Source organism: Typopeltis vanoorti, chromosome 8 (assembly GCF_054136105.1).
Source record: "Typopeltis vanoorti isolate ZY-2024b chromosome 8, IOZ_Tvanoo_1.0, whole genome shotgun sequence".
NCBI lineage: Eukaryota > Metazoa > Arthropoda > Arachnida > Uropygi > Thelyphonidae > Typopeltis > Typopeltis vanoorti.
The window spans coordinates 103,286,731-103,313,495 of record NC_143556.1 but is presented as its reverse complement, the minus strand read 5'-3'; the positions used below and the strand labels follow the sequence as shown (position 1 = coordinate 103,313,495).

Genomic DNA, 26,765 nt, shown 5'->3' with positions numbered 1-26,765 from the left:
ATGACGTTTTTATTATAAAAAGTATTGGATTCTGTTTAAAGTTTTAAGAAATTTCTGTTTTAATGTTCATTAAAATTACTTTTTTTTTTTTCATTTTGAGAGATTCTGTTTGTTTCTGAAGGAATAAATTCTCATTTCTATTCAAATCAGAACACGCATTTTTTTTTTTCTTTTTCTGTCGTAATTCTTTAGTTTCTTTCATCCTCTTAAAAGACGATGGTTACTTACTCGGCTGGTTTTCATTAGATTGCTACCAACATCAAAAATTTATATTTTTAACCGACGGAATTCCTCTTGCTTGGACAAGCACTGGACTCGTTTTCTGCTTAAATATCACCGTACGAGTTCGTCTGTGGTGTCCAAGGCTAGTTAGTTACTTAAATCGACAACGAATTCATTAATTAACGAAAAAATTAAGGACGAAGTATTTTGTTCAACGAATATCCTTCACCCTACAGTCTAAGATAAAAGTAACGATTGGAAAAACTGGATCGTAGGCGAACGAAGGCAGTCTTTCGATCAAGTCAATGTTCGCAAAACGGAAGAAACACAGAAAAGTGAAAGTAAAAGAAAAATCGGAACCACCGCTTTCCTGGAATATAAATTTCTCTTTCTTGGCCTTCGCGAAGCATACGGAGGTTATCGAATTTGGCACTTGTCACTACGCCTCAGACGTTACTGACGAAGCAAGTGCCTAGCAGTGAGCAGCCTGCGGGACAGTCGTTGAGGACGCCGCCTGTCTGGTACGTTGCACCTTATGGTATTCAAATAAGAAGCAAAATAAAAGGTTTGACGAACTAAATCGGAACGTTACAGGCGATTCTTCATGGAACAGTAACATATGTAGTCTTTAAGGAAAATCCAAATTTGAAAAAGAGTGCTAATCTTACGACAAAAGAGTTCAAACATATGGCCACGTAGACAGCCTCGGCAGGACTGATCTTGTGAAGGAATGGCGCGACGCACATGCGTCCGATTCACTTGGTTGTTGATGGCTAATAAAATATTCATAATATTGTATACATCAGTAACTTTTTAATAACACAAAGTACATAAAATAATAAAAATAGTTAACATTTATTGTTTAAACACCGTTATTACAACATCAGCTTATTTTAACATTTGTTTATTGAAATAGTAAATCGAGGAAGATCTTCAACTAAATTCGTTGATCATAACAATCAAATTCGTAGCTTCTTTTCTAGGCAAATGACTATATTTGCAACTAATCCAGCCGTTATTCATTTCAATGGAATTTTGCTCTTGGGAGGAAAAATGTGTAAGAATGTTCTTTATAAAGTGATATCGAGGCTCTCTGCAACAAATCAAAGAAAGATACATCAGTCATCAAATAAATTTAAACAAATATCTTTATATTGTCTGCTTTAATTGCATGCTCAAGAAAAAAAAAAGATTTCATTAGCAAGCGAATAATCTCGCTGACGTAACAATTAGAAATACAACAATGCAGAAAAAAGCAGTAATAATATTCTCAACATCATTAAAACAACAATGAAGTGAGATTGTTATAAAAAAAAAGCGAAGTTAATTACATCACCAACAAACAAACGTGTTCTCTTAGCAACTGAAGTTGAAATCGGGTAAGTGTAATAATCCTGGAAGGGGAGCATGCTCTAATACAAGAGCATTAACCTAAAGTGATAAGTTGACAATTCGACATTTTGTCAAAATCATAATGTAAGCTTTTCTGACAGTGATGTTTTCGATGAATAATTTTACCAACAGATTCCATCCCTACCCGGCATCACATTTGAACCATGCACGATACAAAACGTTCTTCAGATCCTGTTGGTGACATCGCGTGCAAACTCTTCAAATTGTCAGCCGTACCGAACTCTCCCGTACGCATTCGCTTTCATCGACTGTCCCTACCTGTTCATTGTTTGATAAGTAGCATGCAATTGACATTAACAAAACAGGAAATACTGTAATAGAGGATTTCCGGAGACTCCCGAACATGACACAAAACTTACTGACCCCATTAGTCAGCCATACGCATTATCACGATATGTCGTCTTTGGATCCCGATATCACAATCGCATCATGCAAACTGGACAGATCACTACCGATAGAGGGCAGCACGCTAATAGACAACAATCGTGACAAACGGTGTGCTAAACTTTGTTCATTGTTACAATCATGAGAAGCGTTTTGGCATTGTTACGTCACATCACGTGGGATTTCGTGACGAGTGCGATTGTTATTTGCTGGCCAAGTGGACATGTTGAAGCATTTTTTCGTCAACAGATTAAAGGACGAGCAAAAATCTTGACTGCTTCGTCTATTGTGATAACTAATGAGGTAAATAAACAGAAGTAGACAACGGACACGGCTGAGCAGTTCTATGGGAGAATCGAAACATGTTTTCTCATGTGATACCAAAAAATAAAAAACGGTGCAATTAGCTATTACAGCTGCATGCCATTTTACAAACATTAACGTAAAGTTCCATGCACGGATGTGTGTCAATATAAGCTTAAGGGCTGTTATTACTCCACATTATGAACGATAAATTACGGTTGATCTAAATGGGATCGGATGAACTACATATTTCAGATGTTCACCTGGCCGAAAGGTTCCGTTGACATAATGGATTCCGATTAAGGTATCTCAGCGCTGATGACAAAATTTCATACAATTATTGTGAATGGCAAAGATTTAACATGGATATTTATAGTAAACACTTTTAAAGTCTTCTTTAAAATGAGTTGAATCAATTCTTTAATGAGATGTAGATTACTTTAATAGCAATAAATGGCCAACAATAGGAGCAGACGTTAATAATGACAACAATGACATGCCTAATCAACTAAAGAGCTAACAATAAAAAAATACTAATAGAAAACAAAAATGAAATTAAATAAAACTATGATTATTACCTTGGTTAACAATACACAGCAAAACTCGGAATCAAAATTATTATCAGTTAAACAGTTTCCAAATGGGAAAAAAATCAATAAAATTATACAGAAAATTAACTATGAGTTTGTTCCAAACCTTTATTTCATGATTCGTTCTTCGGATTAAGCAGTTCAATCGATGTTCGACGGGTTAGTTACGATCTAGTCATCCGTTATAAAGACACGCTTTCCTACATTCTGTTCTACTCGCCAAGAGAAAACTGACTACCCCACCCTTAAGGAGATGTCAAAGGTCCTTTAGAGTGAGTACAGGGAGAAAGATCGTCAGCCGTTGACCTTGAAAAACTACCTGAAAATCCCGTGTTCCAGGTGCAAGAGTCTCACTGTCGGCTTCTCTTCCGATCCTCACACAAGTCGCTCAGTTGTCGTAATCAATCGATTACCATGCAACCCCAGTACTCGTAGGTCACCGACAGGTTACTAGGCATGGGGGGAATGCACTCGAGGGAAGGAAGGGAGAAAAGCGTACGACGTACAAGTCCTAGTCCTACAACTTAGTTCTACTACCACGGGTCATATGCGAATAACCTATTGGTTCATGACATTCCCAGGCACACATAAATAACTCGATACGACTGCTTGGGAAGACATCCGCCGAAAGAGGCGGCGGCTGTTTGGGGGGATTGCAGTTAATAATACGAACCCGACTATGGGGATCGGGCGGTTAACAAAGAATCTTCTCGTTCCGTGTTGTTCCATACTACGAAACCGCCCGTGCGCGCGAACACACACCTAATTCAAAATCGCCGTTATTGATACGATACGGTAATACTAAATTTAGCTTTTTATTTTTTAAACTTTCGTGAGCAGTCCGATTTCTGTTACCACGCTTGTCATCCGAACCTTTGAATTCCCATCGTTTAATTGAGTTGATGGCATGGAAAAGGAGCGAGAGGGTTAGTGTTGTTTGGGATTACAGCAATTAAGCCTGTGAGCAATTAATTTTGTATTTCTGCTAAGTGCCTGCTTTCTTTTAATTGCTGGTTGGCTGTTTTGAGAGACAAATCCGAGTCGGATTTGTCACTCTTCAGAAGAGGAAATCCTCCACTTTCGTACTTGACCGCATAACTTCCATTAGTTAAAAAGACTTCAGAAAGATACCCCTCATCATAAACAGGGATTTAAAAACAGACACCAAATCTCTCGACGTCTTACATACGGAGAAGTGGCAGGGGAGATAGAGACGAGGAATAAATATCGAGTCTTAATTTTCAGCTCTGCCCACTGCTTGATGAAGATTACGAAATCGTACATGAAACTGTTCTACGCTCAGAAGATATTTTAACTTACGCAGAAAACTACGCAGTTGTCAGGATTGCTTCGGTAGATATGTGAGTGTTGGGAGTGGAGAATTCAAATGCTGGATCTCTCGATTCACATCATTCCAGAGATTTTCTATGGGATTTACATCAATCAAGCGAATTCAGCGTCTATGGTAACACATTGAAGTCGCTGTAGCCTTCGGCAAACCGAACTACTGTCAAACAAGGCACGGCTGAAACACACTTCGGCCGTCTGCGAAGACAGTCGCTATAAAAGGGCGTATTTGATCAGCCACAGTAGATCGGTACCGTTTATAGCATTCATACGGTCTATGCGTAAAACATCCTCCATAATATAAAGCTACCATCTCCTGCCTGTTTTTCTGCTAGACCAATGATGACATCGGAGCGATTCTCTTATCTCGGTTTTCGCCTAATCCCCCACTTAAACCCCCCCCCCTGTCATAGCTGGAAATGAGATTCATTCGAAAAGGTAACTTTTTTCAGTCTTCCGTTGACTTCTCTCAAATGCGAACTGTAGGCGTAAATGATTTAGACATAAGCATGGATGCTGATTGGGCATACTTCAGAAATCCATGCAGAGGAAGGAGTGTTCTATACTGCAGTTTGGTTCCTCCCCGTTACATTCCATTGTCAGCTAGTTCATTTTTTTTTTTTTTTTTTTCATTCATGGGCTCGCACAAGGTCGAATAATCTAATAATCTGCTTTCATCGATCCAAGGAGCTCACCATTGGCCCTTCGACTTCTGTTCAATCTAGTATCGATCCACTCGTAGAACACCCTAATTACAACACTCCCGAATATCTTACAATATTGGAAATTCACTAGATGTTGCCGCATTTCAACTGGTACCTTACAATTATGCCTTCTTCGAAGTTCAGATTTCATCTCTTCACCTTATCGATCAGCTTCGTACGCATTGTTTCATTCTATACATATTTAATGAAATATTCAAAGATTGGCAAGGTTTAAATAACACAGGAATATCGTTTGAATCAAATTCCGAATTAACTTCGTTATGAGATGCAGATGATCAAATACTAAGTTACAAAAGATAACCACACTCAGTACTTTACAGCCGTGACATATTTCTTTGCCAAATAGTACAAGGATATCTTCTGAAAAAGCAAACGTAAGACGTTTGAATGAAGGGAGCCAACAAAAAGTGACGCAGTTCTAAATAGCAAGCGAATAATGTAATTATTTGGCTATAATATAAGCTACAGAAACAGATTCAAAATATAAAATTTTTTACAAAAATTACTGGTATGATTAATGATATTTTGAGGCAAAGAAATACGGGACTTAAGAATATTCATTGCTTTAGCTAAACCTATTATATAATATGGAAGAAAGAGAAAAATATGGATAATTATATATATAAAAAGAGACTGTAGAAAAATTGCATTAGCAGAAATAATAAGAACAACAGAGCAACAAACTACGTAAGAAAAAAAAAGGAATTTTCCAAGACCAACCTTACCAAGAAAGAGATAATTACAGAAATAACGTGGATTCAACCCCCCTAATAGAATGGTCAGCGAATAGACTTCCAAAATACGCAAACATTAACCAGAAGGAAAGAAAAGATAGATAGAGGAAGACCCCTTAAATTGATAACGAGAGACTAACAAGACACGAGATCTAATACTGCGCGATGGGCGAAATCTCTACCACTTGTAAACGCATGGCAAAGAGACCATTGCGCATCACAGTCGAACCTCAAATTTTATGTTAATCCACATTTTGTATTTGCGTGTGTGTGTGTTATCACAAAAGCCAGTTTGAGTAAAGCATATTTTTATCATAGGATTGTCAGAATTGACAACGTTGTTCGCCATGAATCGATTTAATTGTGTCTAAGAGCCAATTGTTAATAGAGGAACCGAAACGGTAAACAATGTCACTAGGTGCTATGAGGGTTTTTTTTTTTTCTGTTTCTAAATTAGTGGATTTTTTTATTGTTATGAATAACTTTGGGAAATGAGCGTTTGCTCAATCTATAACTAACGAAACAGTGAACTGTATTTGTGTTTAAATATTTAAAATCCAATCCAATTATAATCCATACTAGGTTTGAAGCAGCCTCAGACACAAATTATAGTCTAATTTTAGATGGCATATTTTAAAGGGGGGGGGTGAACAACGACTAATTCACAAAACACTTTATACATTTCAGTCTCTAAAACAGCCCTCACTCCTCCCCCTACTACTTATCCAAATCCTTATAGAAGACAACATTTCACGCGACAGACTTCATACATATTTTGAAACTTATTATAGTCCTTATAAGGACTGGCTTGAAGGGGCGAAGCAAGAATGCTTTTCATCTTCCCCGTTATCTGTAGAGGACAGTGTAGGGATAAGGTGTTATTGAGCTATTAAAGCTCTGATCATGGCAGGAGGGTAACAGCAATAGCCGAGCCTCAGTTAGAACTTCATTGGCCACAGCATTGCATTCCATCACCCTCCAAGGGTATTGGATTCATCTCCCCGCATCTCTCCATTTTGAAACTCCGAATATATTTGATATTTATTTAATTATTTTTCAGGAGTATAAAAATTCTCCTTAAATTCGTCGAGTATATTCAGGATTTCCATATACATCTTAATATTTATAGTTTCAAATTTCAAATCCAAGCTGTTTTTATGATAAACATAGAATAAATACGAAAATATTCAATAACCGCTGAATTTCTTTACATAAACTTGAACAGAACACAAAGTTAAGATATGGGTGTCAATAGGATTTACATCTCTTCCAAACGGTATTCGTCTTCCAGAAATAAAATTCTGCAATTTACGATTAAAATAGCTTTTAAAATAGCTCAGTGTAGACAAACATCTTTTACTTATTGCCGAAATAAGAAATTTTCTCAATTGCTATTTAGGACTATGTCATATGATACGCTAAATCAGAGAAACCTGTTATTTTTCTTTTAATGCTAAGATATCTCGGTTAAAATAATCAAAAAAAAAAAAAAAAGCAAGAGGAGAGGAGCCTCTCTTTCTTTATTTATACAAACGTCGAAGCGTTTAGTAAATGCATCTGTAGAGGAGGCCCCTTTTAGAAGAAATAAGACTTTCTTGGAATGTATTTCATGAAATAAAATAGTTTCTATTACACAGAATTAAAGAAATAGCTGACTTTATTTTTTCTTTCCCAATAAAAATATGGACGGCAAAGTGAATATCGCAAGATTTGTGAAATTCACGTAAATACAGGCGAGAATCCATTAAGGTAAAGTGACTGTGATGTCTCCTAAACCATTCCTGGACGATGCTTGCTGGTGACATGGCACGATATTTTGCTGGAAGTGTCTTCGCACGCAGGAGTGTAAGCAGTTAATACTGAGTCGTTATGGTCCTTAATTGTCTGTATCCTTCTGGTCGGTCAGTGTTTGAGCAATATTTTGTTCTTTACTTGTATCAAGTGGGGGACGAAAAGTATCAGAAAAATATGGCTCCGAGCCACGGTGATATTGTTCAGTCTGTGATGAAATGTCATTAAAAATGAATTAGGAAACCTAATGCCTATATGTAGCTGGTTCTGTCGTGTTGTGTTCGGCTGCAACTGTTAAATTTCATTTTACGGGAGTGTCAGTAATATTTTGACTACTGAATAGATAATAAATAATCGAAATAAAAAAAACAACAACGTAGAATATCGTTTTAATTAAACACTAACTCGCGCATACAAAAATATGGATTGGGTCAGAAATGTCCTGTTGATTAGCGTTTTTTTTTTTTGTTGAAGACAGGCCCATCTGTGACATTTGTCTAAGACAGCAGTAAAACAACAACAAAAAAGTATTTTCGTAGTTACCTATGCAAAATAAAAATAAAAGTCTGGAAAAAAAATCGTATTACCTATTAGTTAGGGAATCGTATGTTTCCAATTCAGGTTATGAAATATAGTTCGCATGAATTAAAAAAAAATGAAAAACAAATAATCATCTTTGCAATGGTTAATATATGACTTCCGGAGATTTGGTGCGAAGACTATCTGGACAGCCATAGAAGAAAAATCGACAATCTCATTGTTCGCGAAAATAGAAAATAGATAGTAAGTAACAGATACGACAGGATTACGAAGCTTAAAAGAAAATTTTGAAATTGCATCACTGTCCTTCTCTAGCAATTAACTGATACAGTCGTAGCATTTTTCCTCCCCCCCCCCCCCAATGGGAAGGCAAATCACAGTTGATAAGAAGCTGTTATTATTTCCACGGGTCTAGCACCCACTGATGAGACCTCATCACACAAACTCTGCTTCGACCGGACTGGGCAGTGACCTTTTCCATAATACACGCCTGAGAAGGGAGTGTGCTGTGTATTATGGGATACTAGGGCAATTCGATGAGAGCAATACATGTGCAGACACTGTTTGCTCACGCTTCGGTGAACTAACGATGGAAAAAAAAAAACTATAATTTCTTGTCAAGTATAATATATGGATACCTTCAACTAGAGTAGAAATTAATTTATATCGGCTAATTCATTGAAATTATAAAATACAGCATCTTGTAGCTCCTCACACTGTTCTTGAACTTCGATTTAAAATAAACTCGAAAACAAAGCATTCAGCGATGCCAATATCGATGATGTTAGAGTAATGTAAAAAAACTTGAAAATATAATAAATACACTCAGATTTTGATTCTTGACAATGGCAGAGCTTCGGTGTGAAGAATGTCCCTGAGGCTATGGAGACTTCACTCGCAGTGGATGCATATTCCACTGTTAAGATGACAGCTATATCCGACATAGAAGTGCATCTATTGTTTGTGTAGGGATCTACATTTTTTTTTAATTCGATCTTTTTCTTTGCTATCTCAGTTCCCTAGAGATCTTGATGCGCTGAATGGCAGGGCATTCCACAGGGCGACAAATTCTCCCTTGATTTGATAAATCAGAATTTGGATTTCGTCAAGAATGCGAAGAATATTTTATAGGATTTTAGCATGAGTGTGAGTTAACTAATTAGTAGTTTCCTAAAATTTATTGCATACTGAAAGAATTCGACATTTGAAGGCAACGTTTTAATAAGGCAAGTGAATGTTTTTCGCGATATTAAGATTGTGGTTGTTATTCTGATTACAGCATAGCAACCAAGCCTATGATGATGAGAGTAAGTTATCCATTTCTTTTGTCTGCTTTTAAAGAACAAAAATCACAGGTTCTTCGAGGAAAAACTGTCACTTTTGTATGACATCTGTTAATTAACCCATTTTTGGTTGAAATTCCCTCATAAATGCTCCTAAACAATATAATTTTTTATATTGTTTTATAAAAAATTGTTCTTTCTCTCACAACCAACTTAAAAACATGTTCTAAGAATTCCTGCATAACATGTACACAACAAAGAGTTGCCTTTGCGTTGAAGCCCTTGAATATAAACATGCAAACACCTGGGTCGCAAATAGTAGCCATTAATCCTAGTTGAATAATATGTTCCTAGGAAAAAAAGGAATAAAAAACTTTAAGAGTAGACGAATGCACTAAATAAAGCATGTCATAAAACGAAATTATAGCTGGGCATGATTTTGCCAAATGTCACTGATTGCATCCAAGATAGACGTGAGGCAGGCGATGTTCACTCCAATTAACGGCTAACACAAGTCACCTACGGCGGGGTTTTAACTTCCCCCATCCATCATTTTGGTTTCCTTGAAAAACTTTGCCGATCACGAGTTGTCGATCTGTTCCGAATAAGCGGAGTGAATTTTTATCTCATTCAAGGTTTGTTTCCTCGTTATTTATGCACGAAGGAATCACGAACTCCACGAAGATCCTTTCCCCTTTCCCCCCCTTGCTCCAATTACGATGACTATTTTTCAACATGCAAATAAAAATGGAAACAAAACACTTGGCACTCGTCCTATCGCTGCTTACTTAGAAGTGTGTAGACCCAGAAGCTTAATAAGCGGGAGCCAAAGAATTCTGTAAACGTCAAGGTAAATAAACATCCTTGGTCATGCTCTCAAGTTCATTAGTAACCGCTGATTTTGTGCTCTCTGCTTCTGAATCGGTATCAAAATGTAAACATTGATAACATTAGCCCGAAAGATCAGAAAGAATTAATACTCGCTGATCTTACTAATCAACAAGGATGCAGATATCCTAACAAGCAACAATTACGTCATGAAAGTGACGTAATAATCAAGCATCTGACTAATTAACAAGGATACAATATCTTCACAATCAAGATCCTCACCATTTTAATCGTAAATACAAAACATTCACGATGAAAATCAAATATTGCAATAGTATATATCACCTGTAATTAGAACTGGCTCATCAGATACGTCAGAAATTTTGTGTACACACAGTTTGCCATAATTAAAAATAAAATAGAAAGTTTTTTACCTTGGGTATATACTATGTTAAAGATACCAAGCAATTTTATAAGCTAGGTTTTAATTCATTTTTCCAAGTAAGCTTACTTGGAAAAGGTCTGAAAGGGGATGTGCTTTGCATTAGGGAAAAATACTAAGGAAAGTGATCGGAGCTACTCCACCTTTACCACGAGTTGCCTCAGTCTTGCACTAGGTGCAGGCGCAAACTTGACATACTTGTCTGTTTGCTTGCTTGGGAAAAAAGGATTAAAACAGCTTATAAAATTGCTTGGCATCTTTAACATAAAAATAAAGTAATTAAAGTTTAATTAAATTAGGTTTCAAATGATGAACAACAGAAATTAATAATTAGTGAATGGTATCAACTGATTCACAATTAATTTTGAAATTAACGATAAGGATGTCTAAAGAGGTTTGTTGGTAGATAATCCGCATTTATTTGATAGGAAAAATTTGTTTTGTTTTTGCTTTAGGAAACTCCACGATCGGGAGAAGTTCTGATTCTGCTAATTAAAAGCTGCATTTTACGTCTTTGCTATACTTTTTACCGAAGTCTTTGAATTTTATAAATTCTAGAACTCCAAAAAGTTTAGATAGTATTAAAATTTATTTGGAGTTTCTATAAAACTTTGCTCCTCCAATAGCGTGGATTGCATATTGGTCATCTAGTGCAGGATCAGATCCATGATCTCTCTCTTCATTTGAAATAAAAACAATAAACATCCCAGTAGACACATAGAAGTTGACACTTTTTTTATTACAGCATATCCTCAACGTAGGACAACGAAGTACAATAAAGAGACATGCTTAAGCTGTCTTAAGTATAAAATTTAATAGGTACAAGAGAAAACTAACAACGCTATTTTGACTCCCGTTTGTCTTAAAAGAACCAGGAGTTCCAAACATTCTTCTAACATTAATTTGGAAGCAGAGGGAAGGACACGAGACTAGCTAGTCCGAGAACTTCGTACAAATTCAAGATTTACAAGGTTAGACGAGTCATACAGACAGAAAGAATTTATTTCTCGCGTAGGCGTCACCTTATTTTTCAAATCACTCGAAAATTGCTAAATATACTGGAGACGTTACTTTACGAGGCTATTCTAGGCCCACGAGGCTCTCTAATAACACGTATTTCGTTGAATGAAAATTGATGCTCTGTAATGGTCAGGAAAGTGGAGTGTCTTATGTGGACCACCTATCCAGGTCACGGCAACAGTTGAGTGCGCGTGCTGGCAAAAATGCACCTGGGTGTGGTATGAAAGAGACTTCAGTAAGTGTCCCTGGCGAGTCATTATTCCTTCAGTCCACCGAAACTGAGATAAACAGATAGCATCTCAGCCTACTTACCGAAACCGAACATCCCCTTCCCCACAGTGGATGTTCTATAAATTAGGGACATCCGTAATCTTCGGGGTACTAGATTGATCTTCGATAATGTTTACAGCTCCTTTATAATGTAAGTAAACCGTATTTACGTACTGACAAAGAAAGAGCCGTGTATCCGAGAAAGTCGACTGTTGACAGATGGGTAACGTCTTCAGTCATAGACTTGAGTTAACTGGAGCAGAACTTTGTGTTTAATAAAGAGGTGCGGCATTGCTTCTGTAGGGTAGGGCCCTTGCGACAAACTGCATGATTTACGCAAGAGATTTGCTTACTCAAAATTGGAGTAATTTGTTTAACCACGTGCTCAATCAGAAGCTATTTGAAGAAGTACTTAAGCGATGACAACGTCCTCGGGAGATTTCTAAAGAGATTTCAGAACAATAAAAAGACAGACGTCGCTTAAATAAAAACTTTTTTCACATCATCAGCTGTCATATGAATGGCTGTTTGTGAGCGTGGTTTACGATAAAGATTTACATCTGAATTCCCTCTTCTTGGGTAGCATAAACCTGGACAAATTGCTCCTTAGCATTATATGTATATCAAATCTTCTTTCATCAAAATGAAAGAAGATTCGAAAGAGCAGACAGAATATTGATGACTTGGATTTCCCAGATTTGGAAGAAGCATTCATAAAGTATGAGTTTTGTTTGAAAGTTTTTTTTACCTTGGGTGAAATATACGTTAAAGATACCAAGACATTTTATATACTTGGTTTTAATCCTTTTCCCAAGTAAGCAAAACAAAGTTTTGCGCGTGAAATATATTCAGTCTGAGCTACTTGTATATAGATAGAGGCTGATGACTTCATATCACTCGCATTAGTATTTATCCCATAATGCAAAACACCTCCCCCCCCTTTCAGGCGTGTATAATACAATGCATAATGCGAAGGTCTACTGCCCAGACCGGTTTCGACCTTTATTGAGGTCTCTTCGGTGGCAACCAGACGCGGGAGCGATACCAAATATATCATCATATCTCATACCATCTATATCTCATATTCACGCGCAAAACTTTGTTTTGCTTACTTAGGAAAAGGATTAAAACCAAGTACGAAATTTCTTGGTATCTTTAACGTAGAATGACCTTTGTTCTCTTCTCAGAGTCGCAGTCCAACAGTGCTGCTTTTACAACGAGTCGCCGCATAAAAATCATGTTGAGTATTGGATGGAAAGACTTAATTTATAAATCTCTTTAACATTTTTGCAACTTTCCAACCGTGGCTGAGTAACTTAGATAAAGACGGATGTGACATGTTTTCTTCTGCCGATCGCAATATTTCGTTAAACGAAAGAAATCGAGTGAGAATTCAAGTAACTGACAGACAGCAGATATTACGTAGATAAATCAATAAAGACAATGTCCTTTGGCTTAAAATACGTGGTTTCGAATGCCGTCTTTGATGCAAAGAACCTTTTATGAAAACTTTTTCAAAATAGAAAAATCGGTCTAAAGAAGGCACGCTAATAATACTCAGTGTTGGCTTCAGATGCTTTGGCCGCAACTGCATCTAACCCAAGATTTCAAAGGACATAAAACTGATCACCCCCCCCCCCCATTGGCCTGTCATGGATCTAAGACAGATCTGGGTAGGACCAAAGAATAGAATAGAACCCAAATTATAGCTCGCATTTATCTATTTATGTTTTGCGCACTATCTACAAAAAGTTGAGAACGACGAACAGATATTGTTACCTAATTTCGAGAGTACATCGGACCTCAGAGTAACCTTCTTGCATTTCTGAGTAAGTCACGATGATGGCACTCAGTTGCTTTGATGTAAAGTGGAAGTTTTTTGGTCGAGACGACGCATTTCCTTCAGTAGGCTGTCGACACTTAATGTTCATGTTTAATAACTCAAAAGTTGTTGAACATCACCATGAAGGAATTGAGGGAGAGCCATGTGACTTACACATTATTCCACATATTTACCACGAAGTGTTACACACTTGTTACAACGCTGCTGCATCATTTGCAATCCTCTGAGAAAAAAAATATCATTTCTGTTTTGTTCGTAATTCTCTGGCTACATTAGCCAGAGAATTAAGAAGATCCCTTTGTGTATTGGATCGCACCATTGCTCATCAAAAAGGAAGCGAATGATTTCCATATTGACTTGATTGGGATGGCATCAAGCGCCAGGAACCGGAAAAATGTGTGTGTGTGATGTGGAATGACAGCGCAAGATCACGTTCAGTTAATTCTAAAGAAGAAACAGAAAAGGTGATAATATTCCTGCAATGAGCGTATTAGAGTTTGCACTGAAGTGTCCACTTTCTGCATATAACAAAGACAAGGAATTGTAAGGACACATCTCAATAATTGTCTCCTTTTCCTATTTATTTTTCTATCTTTTTTTCCTTATTCATAGGGAAAGACTTGCGAGTTGGTTGGTCTCATACGGGAATTAAGGATTTTTCATTCCACCTACCACGCAAATCGGCCAGAGAACAAACGCAATTTAAAAACAAATATACACGCCACAAATCTTTAGCGTAATCTAAACAACCAACCATAGGCTTACTTTGTAACTTAGTTTCAAACCTATTTCGACTATTGCTTTTCCCTCATCCTAGACATTATTTGCATGCAAATTCCTAGTAATAAATTGCGAAATATTTCTATAATCTTTTAAACATCACCACACACTAAAATTAGTTCGTATGTGAACAGTGATTTTTCTTCTTCACGCCTTATGGAGATTCTAAGTAAAGTCGGAACATCATGATTCGGCTTTATTTAGAAACCTGGCTATCAGTGAGCTTCATTGTACCAAAGAGATTTGTATTAGAGGATTCCTGGCTAAGTTGTGACGCAATAATGCAGATAATACGCCAGAACTTAACCGGGAAACAGTACGAATTATTCATACCAGCAAGAGCGTAATTAAAATTGCTTCATCAATTCGATATTTAATGAACAAAACGTTAGTTGTTAGACTATAAATGCGACTTACGGCTCGTTGGTTTTGGTGTGATCAGTGGTTAAGGACGGGAAACTTTGAGTCTTCGGAATTTTTGACTTGGTAGTTTTACATTTAACAATGAATATATTAAAAACTAGTTAAATCAGATTAGATTAACTTAGCATGCGTTAATGGATCAGCAAATTGTCAAGTAACGTTGGAATGCGATTCGGTAGAAACTGTTAGTGTGGAGGGAGGGGGGGGGGTAGAGGGAGAAATATCGCCATGCATATTAACGATCTGTATAACTCTTCTACGATAACTGTCGCCTTTTATCTATTGTGAAAGTTGCAGCAAATGACCTTTTACAATTCTATCAGTTAGGTGACGTTTCTTCGTCTTTAGAAAATCATGAACTCGTGCTTCGCGTGCGTGTTGTTTGTTACCATACAAAACGTGTGACGAAGAACGATCTAAACGGTACACTTCCATTGCAACTTTGACAACGGGTTAAACAATACCGTCCGTTGTCTCCTACAGTTGAAGAAGTTTCAATCTCTTATTGTTGCGTCACTTCCCACTATTTGTGCATTGTTAGCATGCAAATCCTTTCGACATGTTGGAGCCACAGTTCAGAGACTTCCATTTGATTTATTCTACTCACAGACAACTGTCGTTGTTGAATATCGTAAACAGCGGACACATCTCAAATTACGTGCGCCAGTTCAAGACTGTTTTAAATTCACTGAAAATGAAAATTTAAAAGCAAAAATCTCCGATTGTGGATGCTCTTGGCTTTTGCATTCATTTTTTTAATCAGGTTAAGGCAAAATGCTACTTAGTCTTATGAGTGAACCGTAACAAAGAACGGAGTGCTTTATTTCTAAATATACTACCTTCGACTGATAAAAAATAATGAAAACAAGAGATAAGCCATTTTACAAACAGTAAACATCATGCTCAGATGACTTGATGTATTACGCTCTGAAAAGGTGGCCTCGTTTTTGCTCTTAACAAAGTAGTTACGTATGTGAAGGTATTCACGTTTTAACAACTGACAAAGATTAGAAAGAGACCGCACATACTTAGCCGAAGTAAACTATTTGACCTTCAGTCATCGCAACAATCACTTTTATACGATTGTCCAGCTTGCATTCCGCATATGTAATTAATTGTAGAAGGACGTTGCGCGATGTAAATTAGTTACTGTCCAAGGCACCTAACCGCATCTTACACTGCCTTGCAAACCATGTTACGACAAGCGGATTGTTGATGGCAAACTGAAGGACATCCGCCTCTACATTTTTTGTTTTCGTCCTTTTCTGAAAGCTGTGTGAAGTGTTGTGCAAGTTCTATTGTGGATTTAGAAATGTAAGTGCTTCTGGAGTGAATAGAATGGTAAATACTACATAACTGTAAATGCAATAGCAAACATTACATGACACGTCCACACGATTAGGACCTAATCGTGTGGACGTGTCAGGTTAAGAGGATTTGCACTTTTATAAATTGTAGGAAATAATGGTGAGTGGGAAAAGGCTAAAACCCTAATGTCAATGGTTGATTTCTTTATTTTAATATGGTTCCCACCCACGAAAGATTGTAACCCCATTAGCACCGTGGGTAAGCTATCGTTTCTTGTTTTTTTTTTTTATATTTTATTTATTTTGTTTACCTAATCCAGAACTTCCTGCGCTAAAGACGAAACATGGAGCTTTTTTCAAGCCACTTCGGACCTCCAGTAAGCAATATAATGCTGTCATACCGGGCGATGAAATTATCTTCCCCTTAAAAGCATTCACAAAAACTATTTAATTTTTAACAGAAACATTATTAAATTTATAATTAAAATGCGTTGTTATACCAAGCTTCTTTATACAATATTAAGAAACTTTTTATGGGAATGTGGAATTTTTCTTTAAAAAAATTTCTTTTGAAAATTTCGCCCAAAAATTCACTAGGTGGCGCTTCACTTTCAAAATGTTTAACATCAAGCAATAGTTCAGCCTCTTCTCCCTCACGCTGTGATGATATTTGCTTAAACTATCCATGCATAATCACACTAACAAAGCTAAAACTAAATAATTAAAGGCAAAATTATTATGTAAATTCAGAGCCTGGAGATTGAAGATTGTACTTTAATGATATGAATGAATAGTAGTTCTACTTAAAAAAAAAAAGAAGTATACACTTGAAGACTAATCGGAACAGCAGCTTAAAATTGAGAAAATAACAGCGTCTTGATGTTAGGGATGCAAATACGTTATTTGGCCATAGTCTTGTTGTTTATCGGAATCAGTCTAAACGACCAAGGCTATAAAAGCCAGTTATTATGTTTGGTAACTGCTTGTGTGGTCCTTCTCCCGGAGGAGAAAGAAATCTTTCACTCCATACGAGACCAGATAACTCACCTTCAGCTGAAAAAAAAAGAAATAAAAATATGAGATTCGAACCCATATCTTTTTGAATGTTGTGAAGTTATCGCGTCAACGCTACGGGGATGTTTTCAATGCCGAACACACCCACACGAAGGTGCTGAAAAATTGTGATAATCACCATGAAGGAATTGAGGTAGAACCACGTTCTAGATTTTATCAGAACTTTTTATCTCCCCCCCCCTTCGTGTGTGTGTGTGTGTAAGCTAACTTTTACCTACTAACCTAAACTATTATTTCTATCAAAAACAACTGCTGAAATATTTTCCCCCTTGGACAATGCTTCTGCATGACTGATACGAAAAAAATTTTTTTTTAATATTAAGGGGGCTAGAAATACCGATTTCTTTTAAATTTGGTTACGAACAATGCTGACTAAGAAAGTGTACGTCATATGGTTGAACCTCAATGATAAGATTGCACAAAATGGATTCAATAATTGCATTTCTAGATCCAAGAATACCTCATGAAAGAACTGAAGTTTTACGAGAAAAGTACAAATTGGTGTTTCTAAGGATTAATCGTAATAAATGGAAGACTAAATTCTGTTTCTAATTTGTATGCCCCAGTGAGAAACATGGTATGAATTTCAATATTATTGACCTGGGTTCGATCCCCGTCTAGGATGCGAAGAACTTTTAAAAAGACTTTTTCACTGATCGCGTATTAGCCGGTCCCAAACGGAAGTAGCCTATCTATTTTCCATATTGGAAACAGAGTTTTTTTTTTAATTCCACAAAACAGGAAAACTGCAGAACAATAATTAATAGCATAGCATGCTGACCACAGCGCCTTGGTGGCTTCAGCAGTATTAAAGAACAACAGAATAATTGATAAAGAAAACATTGCATAATTCAAATAACATTACTCTTTTATGTCCGGTTTTTATTCCCTTGCAAACCATGGAGTAATATACAGTGGAGTACCAAACGAAAAACGAGCAGCTGCAGGCACAGCCATCATGATCAGCAATAAATGGAAAAACAAAATTGAATCGTATAACTGGATCTTTGAAAGAATAATAACGGCTAGACTTAAATAAGAAATTTATTACAATCATAGGAATATATGCACCCGAAGAAGGGAAAAAAATCTGAAACAGAAGAATTCTATAAAAACCTCCAAAACATAATTCAGAACACAAATAAACAAGATTATTTAATCATTGCAGGCGATTTCAATGCCAGAATTGGATCAAATGCATTTAAAGATTTAAGAGGTACTCAAGGAGAAAACACCACAAATAATAATGGAAGAGAACTCCGGAAATATGTGGCCCATAATAGCTTGAAAATCACCAACAGCTTCTTTAAACATAAAGCTATACATAAATATACATGGGAGCCAGATGATATGAAAGCATCACTGACTATGTAATAGTGGGTGAAAAACTAAAGGTGGTAAGAAATTGCAGAGTATACAGAGGATGCAATATTGACTCAGACCACCATTTATTAATCAGTACTATTAAGATCCCAAACCAGAGAAATAGAAACAATACAAGAACACAAAAACAAAAGCAGGAGCAATTTAAGATAGAACTTTTACAGCAAGATAGTATCAGAGAACTATATCAAAGAAGAATTACAAATCATACAAAGAAAATAAATGAAGATACAGATTTAGAAAATGAATGGCAAAACACGAAACAAATAGTAAAAAAAAGCAGCATATGAAGCCATAGGAAGAAAAAGGAAAGGACTAAGAACCTGGAACCCAGAAATAGAATCTTTAATAAGAAAGAAAAAAGAAATGTACCTTAAATGGTTAAACGACAGAACCATAGGAAATGAAATAAATATAAAAGAATCAGAGCAATAACAAGAAGAGAAACCAGGAAAATCAGAAGACAAAACTGGAAAAAATTTGTATCAAGATTAGAGCATGACATAAATGGACCTCAACTAAAGAGCTATAAAATCATAAGAAAATGACTCAAGAAACTAAGGATAATCTACAATTAGAAGGCATTTCCACAAAAGAATGGATCAATCACTACACCCAGCTTCTAAACAATAATAATCAAATTGAAATAAAACAAGTAAGAAGTCAAGAAACAAATAAAGAACCAATACAGTATAATGATCTAAAGAAAATATTGGAAAAACTGAAAAATAGAAAAGCTATAGAAGAAGATGGAATAAATTCAGAACTATACAAATACAGCTCTAAACCATTTCAATTACGGTTAATTAAATTCCTAAACAGAATATGGGAAGAAGGAAACACAAGAATGGAAGACAGCAATAGTCATAAACATATTCCAAAAAAAAAAAAAAAGGAAACAGAAAGGATTGCGGAAACTACAGAGGAATATCCTAATTAAATACATTCTATAAAATATATTCAGATTTAATTAAAAGTAAATTAACACCATGGGCCGAGGAAATTATTGGACAAGAACAATGTGGCTTTAGGAAAGGAAGATCCTGCACAGATCCCACATTTACACTCAAACAAATTATAGAAAAAAGAATAGAATTTAACCTGCCGACATATATGGCCTTCCTGGATTATGAGAAAGCATACGATCAAATCAACAGAAAAAAATTAATCAATATACTGTATGAATTGAAAGCTCTCCCTCAAACTACAAAAGCAATAGCAAATATATAATGAAAGAAAGCTATATTAAAATTAATAATGAAACAACCGAAAAAATTAAAAACAATGGAGGACTTATTCAAGGAAGTGGATTATCACCAATACTCTTCAATATATATATATATATATATAATTGTGGAAAAAAATTTCAAGAGAATGGAGGCAAAACAAAATCATATTAATTAAAATAGGAAATAAAGAATTAACCAATCTATTTTATGCTGACGATCAAGTTATTTTTGCTGAAAATGAAGACTAATTTCATAAAAATCTACACCTATTGAACCAAACAATAGACCAGTATGACATGAAAATCTCAATAAATAAAACGAAATCAATAGCATTTCAAGGTAAAGAGATTAAAAGATGCAAACTAGTCATCCACGATAAAGTAATTGAACAAATTTAAATATCTAGGAAATTACATAAGCCCCAATGGAGAAATCGACATTGCATAGAAAATGCAAAAATTCCTAGCAGTCATTGGAACTTTGAATAGACAGTTCAGTAAACAGATGTCCAGAACAACCCAAATAAAACTCTATAAAATAATAGCCAAACCAATTCTTAAATATGGCAGTGAAACTTAGACTTCAGAAGATCGAGATAAAAGACGAGTGGAAGCTGCATAAATGAAGTTCCTAAGACCGCTCACAGGCTATAAAACAATAAGATAAGAAAACAATTATCCATAATTAACATAACAGAAGATATCACAAACTATAGAAAGGACTGGAATAATCACGTAGAAAGAATGAATGAGGACAGATGACCAAATATTCCGAAATATAAATCAAAGGGACACCGATCAAAAGGAAGACCCAGGAGGAGATGGGCAGAAGACTTTTTACACCCTTGAAAACGTTACAGGCAAACAATTGCCTAACATGAGAAGCCAAAAAGAAGATTAATCTTTTATTTACGAAAAGAATTTTTTTGTTAACCAAACAAAATATTTTTTGCATAATATTCCCTTCTTAAAATAATTTTACGTCTTTTTAAGGCTCAAATAATGGAAGAAATTAAGATAAACTTTCACACCAATTTAATCCGATATAATTAGAACTAAAATTGCTTCAAAAATAAATCCACTCTCGAACTAAAACCTGAGACCTTATTCCACTGATTCGTTTTAATTTAAGTGGACTCATTTGGCCACTCGATAGCTGCTTTGAATTCCGCCTGTATACAATAAAGGGGAGAGGGCGGTGTATGGGAGGATAAAAGAAATAATTTCCGGAAGAACCAGTGCAATACTCACTTGCATATGAATAAGGGTAATATCAAACTAATGCATTCTTTAAAGGGGCGTGCAATGTATCCAAAATATGTATTTGCATCTATTTATGTGTCCCTCATTGGGTTTCGCGTTACTACTTCTTACTATCTGACAGCTTATCTTGCTGGAGTTCTACTCCGGTCTTGTAATGAGGGTTGGGCATTTCCTTGTTCTGCAAATAAAGCCTCTCCCCAGGATAAATAGTGACGGACCAGACGTCCAACTCCGTAACGCACACAAAGGTGAGAACTCCACGAAGTACCTGCTTTTTTTTTTTTTTTTTTTTTTTTTTACTATTCTCCTTCCCTCTCCAGAATGCATACAGAACATTAATTCATTCGTTAAGCCTTGCGATTGTAATATGAGCGACCTACTTTTGTTCCAGCTTTTCTTTTCCACTAGGAAATGCCACTAAATAGGTCTCAGAAATCGAAATTTCATCTTTCTATTCGACTAGGAAGTACAGACACAATGGATGTACTTAGACATCATAATGCAGTGTGTGTTTGCGGGGAGGGAAGAGAATTCGTAATACAATTACTCGGACTGCATTAAAGTGGAGGACACAAACACACGTTGAAGTTGTCATTTAAAATATACAAAGCGTCCTCTGTGTGAAGTGTGGGGAATATAGTTTACTTTATTCACTTTTCTATGCTAATTTCTTTTTGAGATTTAGAATTCAATCCGCATTTCAGGACGGTCCTTTTATGTCTTGAATTGTGAGTACCAGTTATCTTTTACTAGTTGCGAGCAATCATACCTATTACTTGCAAACTAGTGTAATAAATATTTATTTCAGTTGTGTGCCTTATGGAATTGTAATGGCCGCGTTACTTAGACAATGGACAAGTTATGTTGGGGTAAAAAATTTGGAAAAAGAAGTAGTTTCATGACATAGGAAGTAGAAATATCGTAGGCTATATACTGAAGGCTGATGAATCTTATATTAAATTGGACCAAAGAAATCAACGGAATAGTAATACTCACTACAAAATAATCACAAATTACGGCTTCTACCTAAACATCAATCTTATTTTATGTTCAAGTGAATGAGTCGAATAGTATTAATAGGAGTCTATTCTCATCTTAGGCAAATAAGACGGTTTCCTTTGATGGTATCTACTATCGAAGTAACTGCATCTGTCAGCTGCATGTGTTCTTAGATCAAGTGCAAAGTGAAGTGAAAATCCAATCTTCAAGGTGTGGGTGGGGGGGGGGGGGTTCTAGTTTAATAACTTCCATTGATATGCATAGCAATCATTATGTAATAGCCACTGAAGTTCTCTTTGGTGGTCTTTACACTCCATATCATTAGTAAATAATTAAAATTAAGTGCCAGGAGAATGTCGATAGCTCTTTTTAAAGATCGGCGTATGATTTGCAGAAAACTATTTCGACTTGAACCAGTGACACGAATATCTGAGGAGTTGTAGAATTATTTGTATATGCTTACAGAAGGCTTTTATTATCGGATATCTTCATTTGTAGAACTCAACATGAAATGCGAATTTTTTTTTCTCAGATAATATTGGTTAGTGTATAAGATAGAATGAGAAAACTGTTTCTCTTCCTCTTTTTTCAAGTTACATTGAAATGTCTATCTTGTAAAAGCTCTTCACTATCTTATACTGTCTCTGTCTTATCTTCTCCTTTTCGCATATTGTCAAATGCAGTGTCTACACTCTATCACATGCAGTTCTTTCTGTCCTTATATTCGACGTTACATTTACCTAACGTTATCTTAATTTTCCGTTCAGCACTCTACTATTTCCACATCATCGAGTTACCGAGTGATCATACTAAATTCACAGCTTCCCCCATTGTTGTCGATTCACGAGCTTATAAAGAGGAATAATAACTTCCATTCAATAATAACTTTCATCATTGGTGTTTTCTCAATAGCAAATGTTATTGTGTTATCTTTACCTCCTTTGATATATGCTCCCAGAATTTCAGCACCCAATCCGTCATCACACTTAGATACGATGTCTCCTTAAGTGCAGTCACATCAGTATCATACTATTTGCAATAACTTCAGCCTGAAATACAAAACCATAAACTTGGCAACATTACAGTGCTATGATTATTCTCTGTTCACACCACTTATGGAATCACATTTTATAAGTCATTACGATGAATTTTAACATTTTTTTTTATCAATTTTGGCTCTTTATTTCGAAATTTTGAGTTTTTCCCTCGTGAATTTTGGTATAACTTCCATTAACATTTCACATTTAAACTTTCTGCAGTGTCGTAAAATTCTGGAAGTTCAGTGACAAATGAGGTGTTTGTTACTATGTGGATTACATCTATCGATTAGTTTTACTTTTATTCAAATAGTAAGTTTTTTTTACTGAAATATTAGTCTTGATTACTTATGTAATAAAGGATCGCTTCTTAAGTATGAGATTGAGATGATACGTTACAAACACATCTCAACTCTCAGTCAAGACATTACAAGAATAACTTATAACATTATCACTGAGTAGTGTTGCTGGTAGGATGCCAAAGAGCGGCTTAATAAACGAGTGTCCTACTGTTTCCATAGCGACGACACTCTTTAGTCGGAAGGCTTCTCTCGTTGGATGGAGAACGAGAGGACTGTCAAAAAGAGTTTTTCGAACTATTAGAGGAGTCATACTCTGATTTTTGATTACTAACCATTCAAACACGTAATTTGAATCTAAACATTTTGGTTCAAATTACGTCTGTTCGATTTCCATTCTAAAATATTTTAGGACACTTGCAGTACACTGACAGAATTTTTTTTTCTACGGAAGCAATATAAAATACACACAATTGATAGCTACACTTCTTCCCCCACAGCCTTAGTTATCTTTGTGATAACTGTAAATAACTAAAGGTAACTTGAAAATGTATAGACTAACTGTGAGCCACTGTGATAGTGGCTCACAGTTAGTCTATACATTTTCAAGTGTATAACTAAATGATTCGAATCATTTAATTTTTTGAGAAACATAAAATTGCTAAAATAAAATGAGTTGACAAAATAATTAACAAGCAATCGGAAAAGTTGACGAGGACATTTATTTTAGGAAGAGAGAAACTATTTGATGCCAAATTTCTGCTTCTTAAAAACAAATTTTAATGTGAATCTTAATATGGATGCTTAAGGATAAAAGCTTCGATCTTTATGTATCCTTTGTGGAATAAGATATGCGATAACTGGATATAGCTTTTAAAGCACTTAATGATCCTATTAAAGACCCCCCCCCATTTCCGGCAGGGAACCAGAGTGAACAGTATAAAGTTAGCTACCGGAACAAAGTCCAACTCAACATAAGTATCAATGGAAATGGCAGAAGAATTAGAGAAGTACCCCGTCGACAAAAACAGTTGAGTTTCTTAAATAAGTATAAAAGCTGACGATAAATATGTTCTGGCTGTCTCGAATAATTCATTTGACATATTATTAAATGAGATAAGCAGTGATAATATTAAAGAATGAGATCGTGAGTGTATATCATTCTTTGAAGTGGAGAAGGCTATCCAGAAGCTGGAATATGGAAAGGCAGCTGGAGAAGGTGATATTCGACCAGAAATGCTCAAATGAAGATATAAAAGTTTCACAATGGCTGCATTGTCACAAGGTCGAATTCCAGACAATTAGACCAAATCTTTCATCTTTTAAAAGGAAAAAAAAATGGAATGTGAGAATTATAGAGGAATTCTCCTCTGTAATTCCCAGAAAATTTAAGCTATTACTTAGATGATAAGAAAAATGAAATTTAAACTTTAAGAACAAGCTGGGTTCAGGCCAAATACAGGTGGTTTGTCAGAATCAGATTTTCGTTTTAAGATAAACGGTTGAAAAATCATAGGAATATAACAAGGACCTGCATTTACTTTTTGCAGGAAAAAGTGGAAAAAGCATATAGCAAGTGCCAAGAGAAAAGCTGTTTAAATACATTCGTCTGTATTTAACTTTTAAGTCTGCAGTTAAGCTTAAAGGTGGTAGAGGATGTAAAATAGAATCAGTTCTAAGACATAGGTGCAGGCTATTTCCATTTTTATGCATCATGTATATGGATCACATCATGAATGGAAATAACATTAAACCTGATATCAAAATTGGGGATATTAATCTCAGCTCTTTAGGAGTACATCATCAGCATAGAGTAAACAAGTCCAGTAGAAGTCTTCGGGATGTCTTAACTAAATTGAATAAATATGGTAACAAATTTAGCATAAAAATCAGTAATTAAAAGAACAAATGAAAATAAGCAAGAACATCATTGTTAATTTCCGGTGGGATGGCTACTCAGACAAAATTGGAAAGGACACCTTAACAAAACAGATGTTTTAATTCAAGTCTGGCAAGAAAAAAAGGATAGTGGAAAGACTAAGATCAAAGTGTCTTACAAGACCGAAATATAAGATCTGACAATATTGGTGTATACTGGTAGATAATTTGGGAAAAAAGTGTCCAGCTAGTAATAATGTAAACTTTCAAGCACTATAATACCATCCTGTATACTTGGGGGATGATGTGTACCCCCCCTTAAGGATACATATAGAGTTTTGTTATGGTAAATAACACATTACAGTATTCTATGTAATATTTGTCAGTTACACTTAAATAACTCTTTGTAATTTGTTTATTTTTTTAGAAAAATACACTATATATATATATATATATATATATATATATTAGGATAACCAAGCAATTTTATATGCTTGGTTATTTTAGCTCCTAATCCCAAGTATGCAAACACACATATATATATATATATATATATATATATATATATGTTATATTTTTTCTGTATTTATTAACATGCAGTGAATGTAATATTCTATCCACTTTCTTTCGCAAGAAAAAAAAAGTGGAACAAACTAACTTGGATTTGTAAGGTTTATTTTTTTAGCTTTTCTTTAATACTCACTCGCGTTTTTCTTGATATTTACATAAAACATTTTAACATATAGAGTTACTTTCAATTATTTTGTAAAGTTTTACATGTTCTTAGTGTTCTCCGACAGCATTTTCATTTATTTATATTTACACACTGACGACTGCAGATGTTAATCGAAATGTAACATGCACAACATATGCAAGTCCATATATTATGAAATTTATATATTTTTATTATAAAAAAGGTGTATTTATTTATTTCCCCTAATCCTTGAAATTTCTAAGTGGTTTAAAAATTTAGAGTAATATTAGCTGTCTTATTTAAATAATTTATATATTTTTAAAAGATTTAATACATTTTAGCTTTCTAATTTTAGATGTTTACAGAATACTTAAATGAATCTGAGTAGAACTTCACACAATTGCCATATATGTAATAAAATCATTAGTTATAAAACGATTTTATGTAGTGGACTCATTGTTTTAGCATCCAAATTATATCTGATCGAAAATCCGTGATAGGTAACAGATAGCATTAAAAAAAAAAAAAATCTACTTGTCATAGAATAGTGTTACAAGTATAAGAATGCTGAAATCCAGCAGCCTATTCTCGAATACAAGGTCAGGAATGCCATTGGTTGTTGTCCATGTACGCTTCTCTGTAGAAACAAGGAGAGTCGCGCTTTA

General features: G+C 35.3%; 1 long non-coding RNA gene across 1 annotated transcript in view; it reads right to left on the bottom strand.

Annotated features, from left to right (window-relative positions):
* Window positions 1-1,104: 1,104 nt before the first annotated feature.
* The window catches only part of LOC150104244 (uncharacterized), a 72,466-nt gene continuing 46,805 nt past the window's right edge, over window positions 1,105-26,765 (bottom strand). The window contains exon 3 of the long non-coding RNA XR_016548650.1: window positions 1,105-1,315. This is a non-coding gene — a long non-coding RNA (uncharacterized LOC150104244). The remainder of the gene's footprint in view (window positions 1,316-26,765) is intronic.